The sequence below is a fragment of the Callospermophilus lateralis genome, unplaced genomic scaffold (assembly GCF_048772815.1).
Source record: "Callospermophilus lateralis isolate mCalLat2 unplaced genomic scaffold, mCalLat2.hap1 Scaffold_109, whole genome shotgun sequence".
Classification (NCBI taxonomy): domain Eukaryota; kingdom Metazoa; phylum Chordata; class Mammalia; order Rodentia; family Sciuridae; genus Callospermophilus; species Callospermophilus lateralis.
Genome location: NW_027511135.1, coordinates 3,223,443 through 3,236,189, shown reverse-complemented (window position 1 = coordinate 3,236,189; position 12,747 = coordinate 3,223,443). Strand labels below are relative to the sequence as shown.

The following is a 12,747-nucleotide window of genomic DNA, read 5'->3' as shown; positions in this document are numbered from 1 at the left end:
TTAAACAAAAATGAGTGAAGGAAGAAAAGAGATTTTAGGGGTAAGCCTGAGGTTTGAGAACCACCACACACCTACCCCAACCCACCTTTCCACTCATCCCCCTCACCTTTACACATTTCAAACTCTAGGTGAAACAGAAGCTTTCCTTCTATCATGTTGTTCTTCCTATAATTTCTTTTCTTTGGAAATACTACCTAACTCCCAGCCCCATTAAGTCTTTGCTTGTTCACATCTAAACTTTCATGTGAAACCCAGCAGAGAAGTTCAACTCCGATAATCTTTCCTAACCCTCCTTATTTCCTGGAAGTGCAGTGCGGCAGTGACTTATTATCATGGCATTGAGAACAAACACAGAGGACACAAAACTAACTGAATTCTGTCTCTCCTTGTACATCTTCAGATCTGTCTGGGTAAGGCCAGTCAAGTTTTAAAAGATTATAGTAATTGTACATTTTTTAAAAATTATCCGCTTCTAGTTTACATAAATAATTTTAGGGTAAACATTCAATAAGGCATTTTCCCCATTGCTCCCAAGATTTCATCTCTTTCTGCTGCTGTGGGCATAGATGGTGTCACTCCATTCTGTCTTCTTTGGATCATGATGGAATTACAAAATCTCCGGCAGTTTTTGTACTTCAAGAAGTAACTGGAACATCTTTCCTTATCATAGTTATTTTCATCCATACATCTGCTAGAAGCATCAGATTCCAACAAACAAGGATTTACATCAGGATCTCTCAGTCGGTGCGTCACCACGGGCATCCTAAGTCTTCTTATGGAATGGGGCAGGCAAGCCGAAGGAAAAACTGAAAGGATGTGAATCCGAGGCCGCGCTGCCTTCCAAGGTGCTGCCTGTCAGCGTCTCGGGCTGCCGCTTTGCCAGCGCCCAGGCCGTCTCCAGCTCCAAACACGTCAATGGCTCATGCAGCAGGACCTTAAGTAGCGCGCACCCCAACGTGCTGCCCCCGCTCCCCGGTGGTCGCCAGCCCAATCGGCGCGCGGCCCCGTCAGACTGACAGTAAAGCATTTTTAAGTAACAAAACAACAGGGATAAAACTTAGGAGCAACACACACACACACACACACACACACACACACACATTTTTACTCAGTATCAGTGGGAGGTTGGTTCCCAATATCCCGTGTCTACCAAAAATCTCCAAGTTAATGGCATAGTATTTCCATGAAACTTATGCACAGCTCCTGTATACTTTAAATCATCTCTAAATTATTGATTATACCTAATATAATGTGAATGTTTATTGATAATTGTCATACAGTATTGCTTAGGCAATAACAGGAAGAAACACTCTGCATATGTACAGTAAAATTATTTTTTAAAGAATATTTTTGATCCTCAGCTGGTTATATCTGTGGATGTGGAATCCATGGGTATAGTGTGTGTGTGTGTGTGTGTGTGTGTGTGTGTGTGAGTGTGTGTGTGTGTGTATGTGTGCAAATATACAGACAATTTATGATGAGGTTCCATCATAGGAAAGCCATTGTGAATTAAAAATATCATTACTGAAAAACGCATTTAGCACACCTAACTTATTAAACATGTTAGCAACACAGTACAGTGCAAAGTTACCAGTTGTTACTCATGTTATTGCATGTCTGACTGGGATCTGTGTCTCCCGGGTGCTGCCCGGGAGATCATGAGGTCTCATATTACATATTACTGACCCAGGAAAAGTTCAAAATTTTAAATTCACAGAATGATTTCTACTGAATACAAATTTTTTTCATACCTTATAAGTTGAAAGATCTCAAGTCAAGCCACTGTATGTCAAGGACACACATATGTGCATACACAAGCACCCACACCCACAGATACTATATTCAACAAGGTAAAATTCACAATGTCTAGTACTGAATAAAACATTTCTAGGCATACAAAGCAGCATGAAAAGACAATCCATCATCAGATGAAAGTATATTGAGAGAAATAGACCCAAAATAGCAGACAAGGATGTGAGAGTCATTTTATAATTTTATTCCATATATTCAGAAATGCAGAGAAAAATAAGTGCACATTGAGAAGATATAAAAGTGACTCAGATCAAATTCCAGATATGAAAAACTCCATATCTGAGACAATAAACCTGATGGAATTAACTACAGTCACAGAAGAAGGAAAAATTTGAAAACTTGAAGACATGGTAATAGAAACTGTCCAAAATAAAGCACAGAAAGATAAAGAAGCCTGAAAAAAGCATGTAAAGCATCAATGAACTGTGAGACAACTTCAAAATGCTAATAGAAGTAAAACTGAAGCCCTGGAAAAAGAGAAGAGATAGAAAGGGACACAGAAAAAGATATTTGAAGAAATAATAGATGAAACATCTCCCAGATTGATGGGAACTATATGCTAAATAAACTCCAAGCACAAAATGCATAAAGCAAGTTATGGTAAGGCACAGAATACTCAAACTGCCCAAAATCAATAATAAAGAGAAAAATCTTAAAACCAGCTAGGTACTAAAAGGTCACATGGGTAGATGAACAAAGATAAGAATGATGGCAGATTTCTCCTGAGGAACAATGGAGGTGGAAGACTATGGACCAACATTTTTAAAGTACTCAAGGAACAACTGTTAACATATAATACTATTCTCACTTTTCACAAATGAAGGCAATGAAAGGACTATTTTGACACATCAATGCTGAATTCATCATCAGACTTCCTATGAAAAAATGCCAAAGGAATTCCTTTAACAAGAAAAATTATATGACATGGAAATCTAGATCCATCCAAAGGAATGCTGGGCATTGGAAATGGCAAATATGTAAGCAAAATATAGTACTAGTTTTTCTTATTTTAAAAACATTTTTATAGGACAATTTACCATGAAAACCAAAATAATAATGTACTGGGGGGTTTTGTAACATGGTTAGAAGGAAAATGTATAACAACAATAGCACAAACAACAGGAAGGAAGACAGAATTCCCCTGTGTTCAGGTTGCTGTGTTTAGTGAGGTGGCATGATGTCACTTGCAAGTAGCTTGTTGAGTTAAACATATCCTGCAGGTCCCAAAGTAGTCACTTAAAAGAAGAACAGTGATGGGCTGGATTGCAGTGAACAGTGGCACAGCGCTTTCCTGGCATGTGTGAGGCACTGGGTTCTATCCTTAGCACCACATAAAAATAAAAAAAAAATAAAATAAAGGTATTAAAGAACAGTGATGTCATGAAATAATGGTATAGAAATAAGCTAACAAATGAAATTAAAATACACAGCTACTCAAATATAAGGCAGAAAAAAAGAATCAGGAACAGATGATACAAATTGAAAACAAATTGCCAGATGTTAAATTTAAACCAAATTATATCAATAACTTCATTCTATATAAATATTCTAAACACTCTAATGGAAAGGCAGAGGGTCAGACAGGATAAACAGGAAGAACAACTATATAGTGCCTACATGAAGGCCACCTTCAATATGAGGTTGTTTGTGTCCATCACTGAAGACTGAGCCAGCCCTAACAGGCTGTGGGCTTGGCTCAGCCTCCAAAAAGCTGTGGCCTCCAGCTGTGAACTTTTCCAGAGAGAAATGACAAGTCTGTCCATGTTCTTCACAAAGGACTCTAACATGGTACATGTTATTCTGGTTACTGGATTCTTCACTTGTCAAAATAACTAACAAATATTTCCAGGAACAATCCCAACTTATTAGCCTCATCAAATACCTGTTGTGCATAAAACAGTGAGTGACCAGAAACTGAAATATGTGCTACAAACATGATAAAGAAAAAAAAAGAGATCCTTATTCAGAGTACATTCATGAGTTCACTCATGATAACTAACCCGATAACGTACCCACTATGCCTCATATGTGGAATGCATAGGTATATGGTGGTGAAACAAACTAGTATAGTTTTTGTACCCAAGAAGCTTAAAATAGAGGAGACAGACTGTAAACAAAAATATGATCCCCATGTCATCTGAAGTGGTATGATGGAAACAGAGAATATTAGGAGGCAGGAGGCAGCAAAGCACGTGGCCAAGGGTGTCATCCCTGGGGACTGTGAACTAGCCACCAGAGAACAAGGAGGTCTCCAAGTCAGCAAGGGCACATGTGAAGGCTGAGAGACAGAAAAATACTGATGTGTTTCAGGGACTTGAAGAACAAGACTGGCTGCCCCAGATGAAGTAGGAGAGGCTGGGTCATGCAGGGCCACAGGAAGAAGTTTTAATTTTCCTCTAAGGACAATGGAAACTCATTACAGCATATAAATAGAAGAGGACACATGTGACTTAATTTGCATTTTTAAAACACTCTTTCTTGCAAGTCTGTGGAGAATGGAGCACAGCAGGGTAGGAGTAGACAGGGAAATGGGAATATTCAGACAGTTGATGCATAGGCTATGAGGGAGAGCCAGGAACCAAGGCAGTTCCAACTGGGTGGGTGATACAGAGATAGGAAGATGAGAGGGGCTGCTGGTTTGGGCATGGGTCTCAGGAGTGCTGACTGAGAATCAGACTAGGATTGAAAGTTTGAGAGACATCCCTGCTTGTCCTTGCTCATGAGCTCAAGTCATAGATAAAGAACTGTGCCTGAGGCAGTAGCTCTAAGATTTCAGATCAGAAGTTATATCCCTAAGCAGAAGATATGTCTTTTATAATGTTCAGTGCATCTAATTCCAAATATGGCTCCCCTCCTATCCTTTACTCTTGACTCCCTCTCCTGAGGACTGCTATGAATGACCACCTAACAAAACCCCATCCAGGTTAAATCACAAATTCCCTTGCACCAAGTTAATAACACAAGCAGCAACCCAGCTTGTAAGATAGAAAATCAGAAGCCTTTTGCAAAATGAAGACCAGCTCCAGTAGCCTATCCAGTTCTATTGCTTTCTTCCAATAAACTAAACAACAGGTTTGGCAGGATGAATTAGTTCCCAGGTAATCAATCTAGTCTGTCATAGTTTAGTGTCTCTGGCTCACTGAACTCAGCCTCATGTCACCACACTCTCTTCCATGCAAAGGAGGGTGCTCCCAGCTTCTAACCCACATTGGCAATCTTGGCCTTGATTGACATCAGCAGAGGAGATATTTAAAAACAAGGTTAGGTCATCTTCCATTGAAAGACCTGGAATAGTCACCATGCTTTGTGAACTTAAGTCTGATTCTCCAAAAAGACAGAGGAACTTGCTAGCCAAGACTTGCTCCTACCTTTTACACTCTATTCACCAGGTCTGGAGGGTACCTGTGTCATGGGACATCAAGAAGGCTTCACCGCTAAAGATGGAGCAGAATGTGGGGACCAGGCCCCTCCTCCCACATACTGAGCTCTCCTGACAAAGGAGGTCCTGTTGGGAACCCCCAGTCCCAGCCAGGCCACCAGCAGAGATGGTGCAGCCCCAGGACACTGAAGGAGCAAGAACCTTGTCAGAGGCACTTCCTGCCCCTATGTGAAGCTGTCCTGCTGGTTGTTGGTTTCTGACCTCTGTTCCAGACCCCGCTTTGATGACACTGAGTGTGGCCCACCCATTGTGCAACCTGTTTCTGTAAAAAGAACAACTTTATGGTTGGGCTTAAGATTAAAACAAGCAAGCAAACAAACAACAACAAACCCAACCTAGATCAATAACCTGCTGGAAGAGGGGAGAAAGCCTATATGAGAAAAACAATTAGCAGCTTTCTTGCCAACTTTCCATTTCAGTTTTTAAAAATGTAGATATTTAAATTACAAGGTTTATGTTTCAGAAAAGAATAAAGATCTCACAACCCTCTGAGGTCCAAAGGCTTGCAAAGCCACTGAAGACACAGGAAAATGTACCAATAGCTGATGGTAGCATGAAAGCACCTGGTGTCCAGAGTCTTCTGAAGCCTAAAAGCAAAACACCTGACTTTTGGTCAGAACTCAACCTCCCCACCCACTACTCCAACCACCTGCTTCAATAGGTCCAGCCTTCCTCCCACTCCCACTCTTCTCACCCACCCACTCAGGCAGAAGGCAGAGGCAATAAGAATTTTACATTTTGATTTTTTCAATAAAGAGGATATGAAACATTCCACGAACTAGGAATCATAAAGATTCTCCCCTGTGGGATCTCTGTCAAGAGAATTCCTTCTTTTAGAATAAAACTGAGGTAGCAACTGGGTGGAAATGTGACAACGACGGAAGCTCTGAACATGAAGGGCCTTCACTGTGGGACTTTGGGGCTTATTCATCCTGACGCTCAGAGACAGCCTACTGACCAGGAAGGAGCAGAAGGACAAGTAAGCATTTGAGGATCCCTTGATGGTTCTAGAAGTAATCTTCCACCGCCCCAGGGAAGGGTTATCATAATCAAGTTCATTACCAAGTGTGCCTAGGGCGTGGGTGAGCCCAGCACCGCATCTCGTGCTTGGAGACCCCCAGTGGTTTTGCTGTCTTGCCCCTCTTCTCCCCCCCTGCCTCAGCTTTGGGCGGAGGGGAGGGGTCCAGACGCAGCACCTGGGCTCCTCAAGCCCCCTGGGCCTGCAGGGGAGGGGAGCACGGGGCGCAGCGCTCCCAGCTCCCAGTCCCTGCAGCTGTCCAGGCGCGGAGCCTCCGGGGGTCGACCTCGCCCTGGGGGTGGGGGTGAGGGGATGCGTGCTCGAGCTGCAGGCCCGGCTCGTGCAGGCTCTGCGCACCTGCCCAACGGCGAGGCTTCATTAAGCCGCGCCTGTGCAGCCCCAGCCGGCAGCCGCGGCGCGGGAGACCACACCATGGAGCCCAGGGAGGATCCCTGCAGGGAACCGCTGGGTGAGCGCTCAAGGGGTTCGGGCTTGGGGGGCTCTCTGAGGCTCGGAGACCTCTGGTCACTTTGCCCACTTTAGACGACCTTAGAGCTTGGGTAGCTGGTGCGCTGTAGTGGGGCAGGGAGGTGACCGCAGACCTCCCTGACTAGGGGTTCAGATCTCCCACTGCACAGGTGAGAAAACGCTGGGCTGGGCTAACGCCAGTCACTTTTCTTCCAAGGCAAATCACTCCAACAAGACATGTAACTGGTTAAGCGCTGGTGGGTTCAATCCCTGGTACCAGAAAGAGAGAGAGAGAGAGAGAGAGAGAGAGAGAGAGAGAGAGAGAGAGAGAAGAAAGAGTCATGTTTGTTGAGCACCTACTCTGTATCTGTACCAGGTTTATTGCCATGCCACACTACAGTCACTACGAAAACACCTTTAAGCTAATTTGCACCTCCTTGCCCACATCTCCATCCAACCTTGCCCCTTTAATAAAGCCCCGGTGGCTGCGCACCCTCTACACCAGCTTCAGACAGGCTCCTGCATTTCAGGCCTGTTGTGTGTCCCAGGAAACAACTTGATAAAGCACCTGAGCCAGAATTTGCCCTCCTGCTTTGAATATTATTAGAAAATAATTTCTTAAGACATTACAATGCATGCAATTCCATTCAAATAACAATGGCCCTTATCTAGTTAACATTTATTTACAAAATTTTGCAATTTCGTTGGAAATGATACAGCAGGTCCCTGTACCGTAGGTCTGAGTAAGTTATGAGTAAGCCCGGTTATGATTAAGTCTGGAAGTGAAGGGGAGTGTTGGGTGACCCTGGGAAGAACTTGTGCCCCCCTGTGCTATTTGATCTTAGGCTAATTACTCAAGTTTCTAATCCTCATGTCTTCATATGGGAGAAGTGCCTTCCTCACAGGGGTTAAATGCACACTGTACCAAGCTTTGAAAGGTGCTAACTCAGCCTTATGCCTGGACCATGGTAAGCTCTGGATGAATCAGTCAGCTAGGAGAAAGGAAGGCAAGCTTAAAGAATTCTGAATGGGCTCCTTTTCCCTCACCTGTAAAGGGAGGGTTGGCCTGGACAGAGGGGGGAAATATGGGAACACTGGGAGGAAGTGGAGGTGCATGGGGTTGAGGAGGGCTGGCAGGGAGAGTGGGTGTTAGGGAAGGGGAGGGTTCCTGCCTGTCCTTCCTGTTACCTCCTTTGACCTCCCTGCCTGAGCTCTGGAACCCATCTTAACCTGCCTTGTCACTTCTGCTGGCAGTCACGTCTGGGTTCCAGTCTCAGGTGAAGCAGAATTCTAATCAATCTATTTCTCTTCCTAGTCTGCCCTCAGCCCCACCGTGGTCCCTTAGAAATACCTGAACAGATGCCTGTCCCTCGAACTCCTGGTATCTGGGGGCAAAAAAAGGGGGAAGAAGCATCCTAAATTAGGATTACTCTAGCATGGGCTAAGGCCCTTTTAAGAGCTATATATGTTTACATTTTCCAAAGCAGTTGGATTATCTAATCTTTACAACCATCAAATTAAGAAGGGAAGTCTGGAATTAGGGCCTCATTTGATAGGTAGACAGATGAAAACTTAGGGTCCAACAACAGGTCCACTGTGGAGCAGAAAGCAGCATGTCCTTGGAGCCCAGACTCCTACTTCTACCTGGGTCTGAGGTCAGTGGCTGCTGCTTCCCACAGGCCAGGAAGGTGGAGGCCAGTCCCTGACTGCTGAATTGGAGGAGGAACCAAAGGAGGGGCCAGCCCCCCATACTCAGGACACCCTGAAAGAAGAGCTGCCACCCCCCCTGTGCTATCTCAGGAGAGGAGCCACCTCCAGAGCCCACTGGAGAACCAACTCGTGCTAATGCCAGATGCGTGTGCCAGCCATCCAGCTCCAGGGTTGTCCACAAAGACAGGGAGAACCCAGGCAGACCCGTCTCAGGGGCAAGGCTCTTCCCTCTTAGCACGACAGGCAAAGACAGTAAAGAGATCGGCTTCCCCAGGCCCTGGTAAACACAAAAAGGCCAATGCCACAGATCTGGCCTCAACATCACTGCTCAGTGTTGCTAAGTCATCCTGTGCCACTCACAACCCTGTGCCTTGTGGGTCAGGCCGGGGCCCCTGCCACCTGGCCAACCTCCTCAGCACATTGACCCAGAACAGCCAAAACACAGACCAGAAGAAGGGGTCCCCAGAAGTGAACTGCCAAGTTCGGAAAAAGACTCAAACCCTCTACTGTTCAGGTAAGCCGTGTGTATATCACTTTGTCCTGGATCTCTCTTGACCCCACAGCAGTCTTTGGCCCCAAGGGGAAGGCTAGGTTGTCTCAGCAGAAAGCAAGCTTGGGACCAGGACAAAGGGTCAGGATAGCAAACCCCATACAGGTCTCAGCCATGACGCTCAAGAGAGAATGCCTGGCCCACTGGGGAACTTAGCAGCAAGGCACTTGGGGCAGGGACAGTGGTACTATCTGCTGGAGACACCTGGTAGGCATCTCTTCTCTCTTGCCATGTCATGTGATTGACTTCCTCCTGCCCATTTCTTCTTGCAGACCAGCTGGAAGAGCTATAGCCAATGTTCCAAGAAGATCACTACCCTGATGGTGACAAGTGCCGGGAGATAGCCCAGATGGTGAGGGTCACTCCCCAGCGCATCATGGTAAAGGGGGCTGGTTAACCAGCAGGGGTAGGAGGTTGCTGAGAAGCTACCAATTGGAATTTCTGTGGGTTAGGGCACGTGCTCAGCCTCATTGTGAAGGGAGGCTGAAGTTGGGTCTCTGATGTGGTGCCTCTCCATGGGCTTCTAATAGTGCTGCTGCCATGTACTATCAGAAGAAGAAAGAGGTGCATAGGCCTTGGTTGTTAAACCAAGTGGACAGGCAGGCTTCTGAAGCAAAGTAGTGCAGGACCTCCCACCCTTATGTAGCCATGCACCGTATTGACTGATGTTTCTGCTGGCAGATGTCCCTGGACTCTAGTTTCTCTTCCCCAATTCCTCAAGTTCTCCAAGTATCTTTACCCCATAGGTGTGGTTCCAGAATCGCCGGGCAAAGTGGCGAAAAATTGAGAAGTTGAATGGGAAAGAAAATGAGGACAATCCTGAAGCTCCTGCCAGCAGCCAGTGCAAGTGAGGAACCCTCTGGACCTTCCAGTAGGTAGAAGTGGAAGCCAAACTGGGATCCTGGGATCTTGAAGGGGCAAGCGTTGGAAGCTGGGTGTCAGGCCTGGGGTTGTTGCTAATGTTAGAGTTTGTGGCTGAGAAGGGGCTGGAGGTGGCCAGTGTCTTGACAGGAGGCAGAGTTTATGGATTTGGTATCCTTATCTGCTCTGAGGTGCTTGTCTAAATCCAGAGACCACCAGAGCTACATTGTCCCTTTTCTCTGCCTCCAGCTCTATAGAAGAGCCCCTACCTCCCACGCCCATGGACGGGAAGTCTGGCCCCTTCCCTGCAGAGCCCATTCTGGATACCTTTCCAGGTGAGCTCCTACCTTCAGAGGGTTCACTTGCCCAAGAAAGGTCTTTGACCTTCAGAGGGTCCTTGCCCAAGAAATGGGAATGGGACAAAGCTCTCCAGGGTTTTGGGCCAGAGGAGCCCATTCAGGGGACCCTGGGCTTCGCACAGGTCGTCATTCCACAGGCCCAGGTCTGCCTGGCTGTCTTCTTAAGTCCTTCCTTGACTTCTGTTCCTAGAGCCCCCTCTGCTGATAATGTCCGACCAGACTCTGGCACCCATCCAACAGAGCGAGGGTACTCAGAGGGTGGTGACCCCACCACTCTTTAGTCCCCCACCTGTTCGAAGAACCAACTTTCCTTTTCCCCTGGGCCCTGTGCACACCCCCCAACTGATGTCTCTGCTGGCAGATGTCCCTGGTAGTGAGAGCAGTCCCACTGGATCCTAGGGGACAAGGTATGGGACCTAAGAGGGAGAGAGACCTGATTTATTATGGGAGGGATACAAAGGAGGAAAAGTCAGACCTTGAGAGGGGGGAAGGGCTGCGAGGAGCAATGAATAGTACATGTGATGGGAATTAAAAGGGTAAGTGAGAGCTGGGCTGTGGCCCAGTGGTACAGGCTCACCTGGCAGGTGTGAGGCCCTGGGTTGGATTCTCAGCACCACATATAAATAAATAACTAAAATAAAGGTCCATCAACAACTAAAAAATATATATATTTTAAAAAGTGGATTTGGAGTAGGAATGATCTAGGATATTGTTGCAATGAAATAGAAAGAAAGAGGACAGGCAGGAGCACTGAGGGGGGCGGGAAGCAGTGTGGGGTGCCCACAGAGGTGGGGGGAGGAAGTCAGAAGATACCGCCTACTGTGCGGCAAGAACCAGGCCACCTCTGGACCTCACTACACATTCCTCTGTCCTCCACAGCATCTCCTCATCACCCATCTGCTTGTATCTTGAAGACCCGGAAGCCCAGGATTACCAACAAAGCAGCCAGCCGGGACCGTTCCAGTTCTCCCAACCTCCACAGACTCAGCTTTTCCAACCTCCCCAGCCCCAGTTTTCATACCTGTTTCCCTTCCCCTTCCCCATGCCCAGTTCGCTGACCTTTCCACCACCAGAAGACCCCCTCTTTGTGTTTCCTTGTGGTCCCAGTGGGGGCATGTCACAGGGCTACTACTCAGGCCCTCCATCGGGGCAGATTCTGCTGTAGCCACCCGCTGGAAATGTGGGTGAGTTGGGGCTGGGAAAGAAGACCCTTTTATGACTGAGGAAGGGGCAGAGGCTCAGACAGCCTTATTATCTGCAGGGTAGACTGAGGCGGGGCATGCTTTTTAGCTGTCCCAGCTCAGCTAGTTACAGGTCTCCTAAGTCTCAGTGTCCTGGACTTGGATGTGGGGACAAGAGTGCAGATCATTGAAGGACCTGGTGAGGATTAGAAACAATATGAGTAAAGACATGTGGCAGTGGCAGAGAGTAGATGGCAGCCTATGTCAGCATGTCACTGGGCCTCCTGAACCTCAGAAGTCCCAGAAGCATCCACTTATTGAGAATCTTGGGAAGGGAAAGAAAGACCCATCCAGGTGGCCCTACTGTCCTTGCTGACTGCAAGAGACAGCACTTGGCCTGACCCAGGTCCACTCTGTGTCCATATTACCAAACCGATGAACCCGGAGCCCAGGAGCCTTCCTGTTTCTGTGGGGAGAGCTTGGTGCTAGTTTTTCCAAGACTTGCACTGGGGTCCTAAGCTGTGGTGCTGTGGATGGTAAAAGAGAATCCCTTCTAGTAGGCACTGAATGATATTTGATGCTCTTTGTCCTGTCTAATAATTCCTATGTCTTTTGACCCTCCTCCCAGGTGCAGTGTCCTGGAGTGACCTCTGTTTGCCAGAACTTCCCTTCCCTGGTCCACTCTACCCACAGACACTGGGGCACCCCTCAGGAGCAGATGGCTATTTTCCTGATCTATGTACAGCTCCTGGTGCTCAGGCAATGATCAGGCAGCCTTCTCCAGGTCTTGACCCACTGCCAGAAGGGGCCACACCAGGAACTGGGCCCTTACTCAGCAAGGCACAAGAAAAGCAGCCTGTCTCCTCCCTGGAGCCGTCCACAGCATTGGAGGAGGTCAGAGAAGACAAGAATGGCTGTGCTCCCTAGTTGGAATCAAAGAGTAGAAAGAGGGTCCTGGGCATGGGGGGACAGGATTGGGGTACCTGCACAGGGGGTGCTGATGAAAGGGCTGGGAAGGATTCTGGGCTGGGTGGGATCCGATACCTCCCCAGTGTGCACTTGCCTTGCCAGGCATTAGAGAAGGAAGAGAGTTGGACCTGCCCTTCCCCCACACCTCTATGATATTCCCGAAGAAAGGGGAGCCCAGGTTACTTCTGAATGCTGTGTCAGTACGTTGTTTCCTTTCACTGCTGGACACTGAGCCTGAGGGCCACTGTAAGCAGTAAACTAGTCTACCTTGTGTTCTCTGATTGTGAGTCCTCCTGCTCCTTTGCGTAGAATGGGCTTTGTATCCACACTGAACTTGAATGGCTTCCTTCCATCTGCTAGTGGTCAGTCAAATCAGGCAA

At 47.1% G+C, this 12,747-nt stretch overlaps 2 pseudogenes; one reads left to right on the top strand and one right to left on the bottom strand.

Moving 5' to 3' along the window:
* Positions 1-401: 401 nt before the first annotated feature.
* On the bottom strand, positions 402-896 carry LOC143386360 (coiled-coil-helix-coiled-coil-helix domain-containing protein 7 pseudogene; annotated as a pseudogene).
* Positions 897-6,701: 5,805 nt separating this feature from the next.
* LOC143386363 (homeobox protein NOBOX-like) lies at positions 6,702-12,325 on the top strand (annotated as a pseudogene).
* The last annotated feature ends 422 nt before the right edge of the window (positions 12,326-12,747 follow it).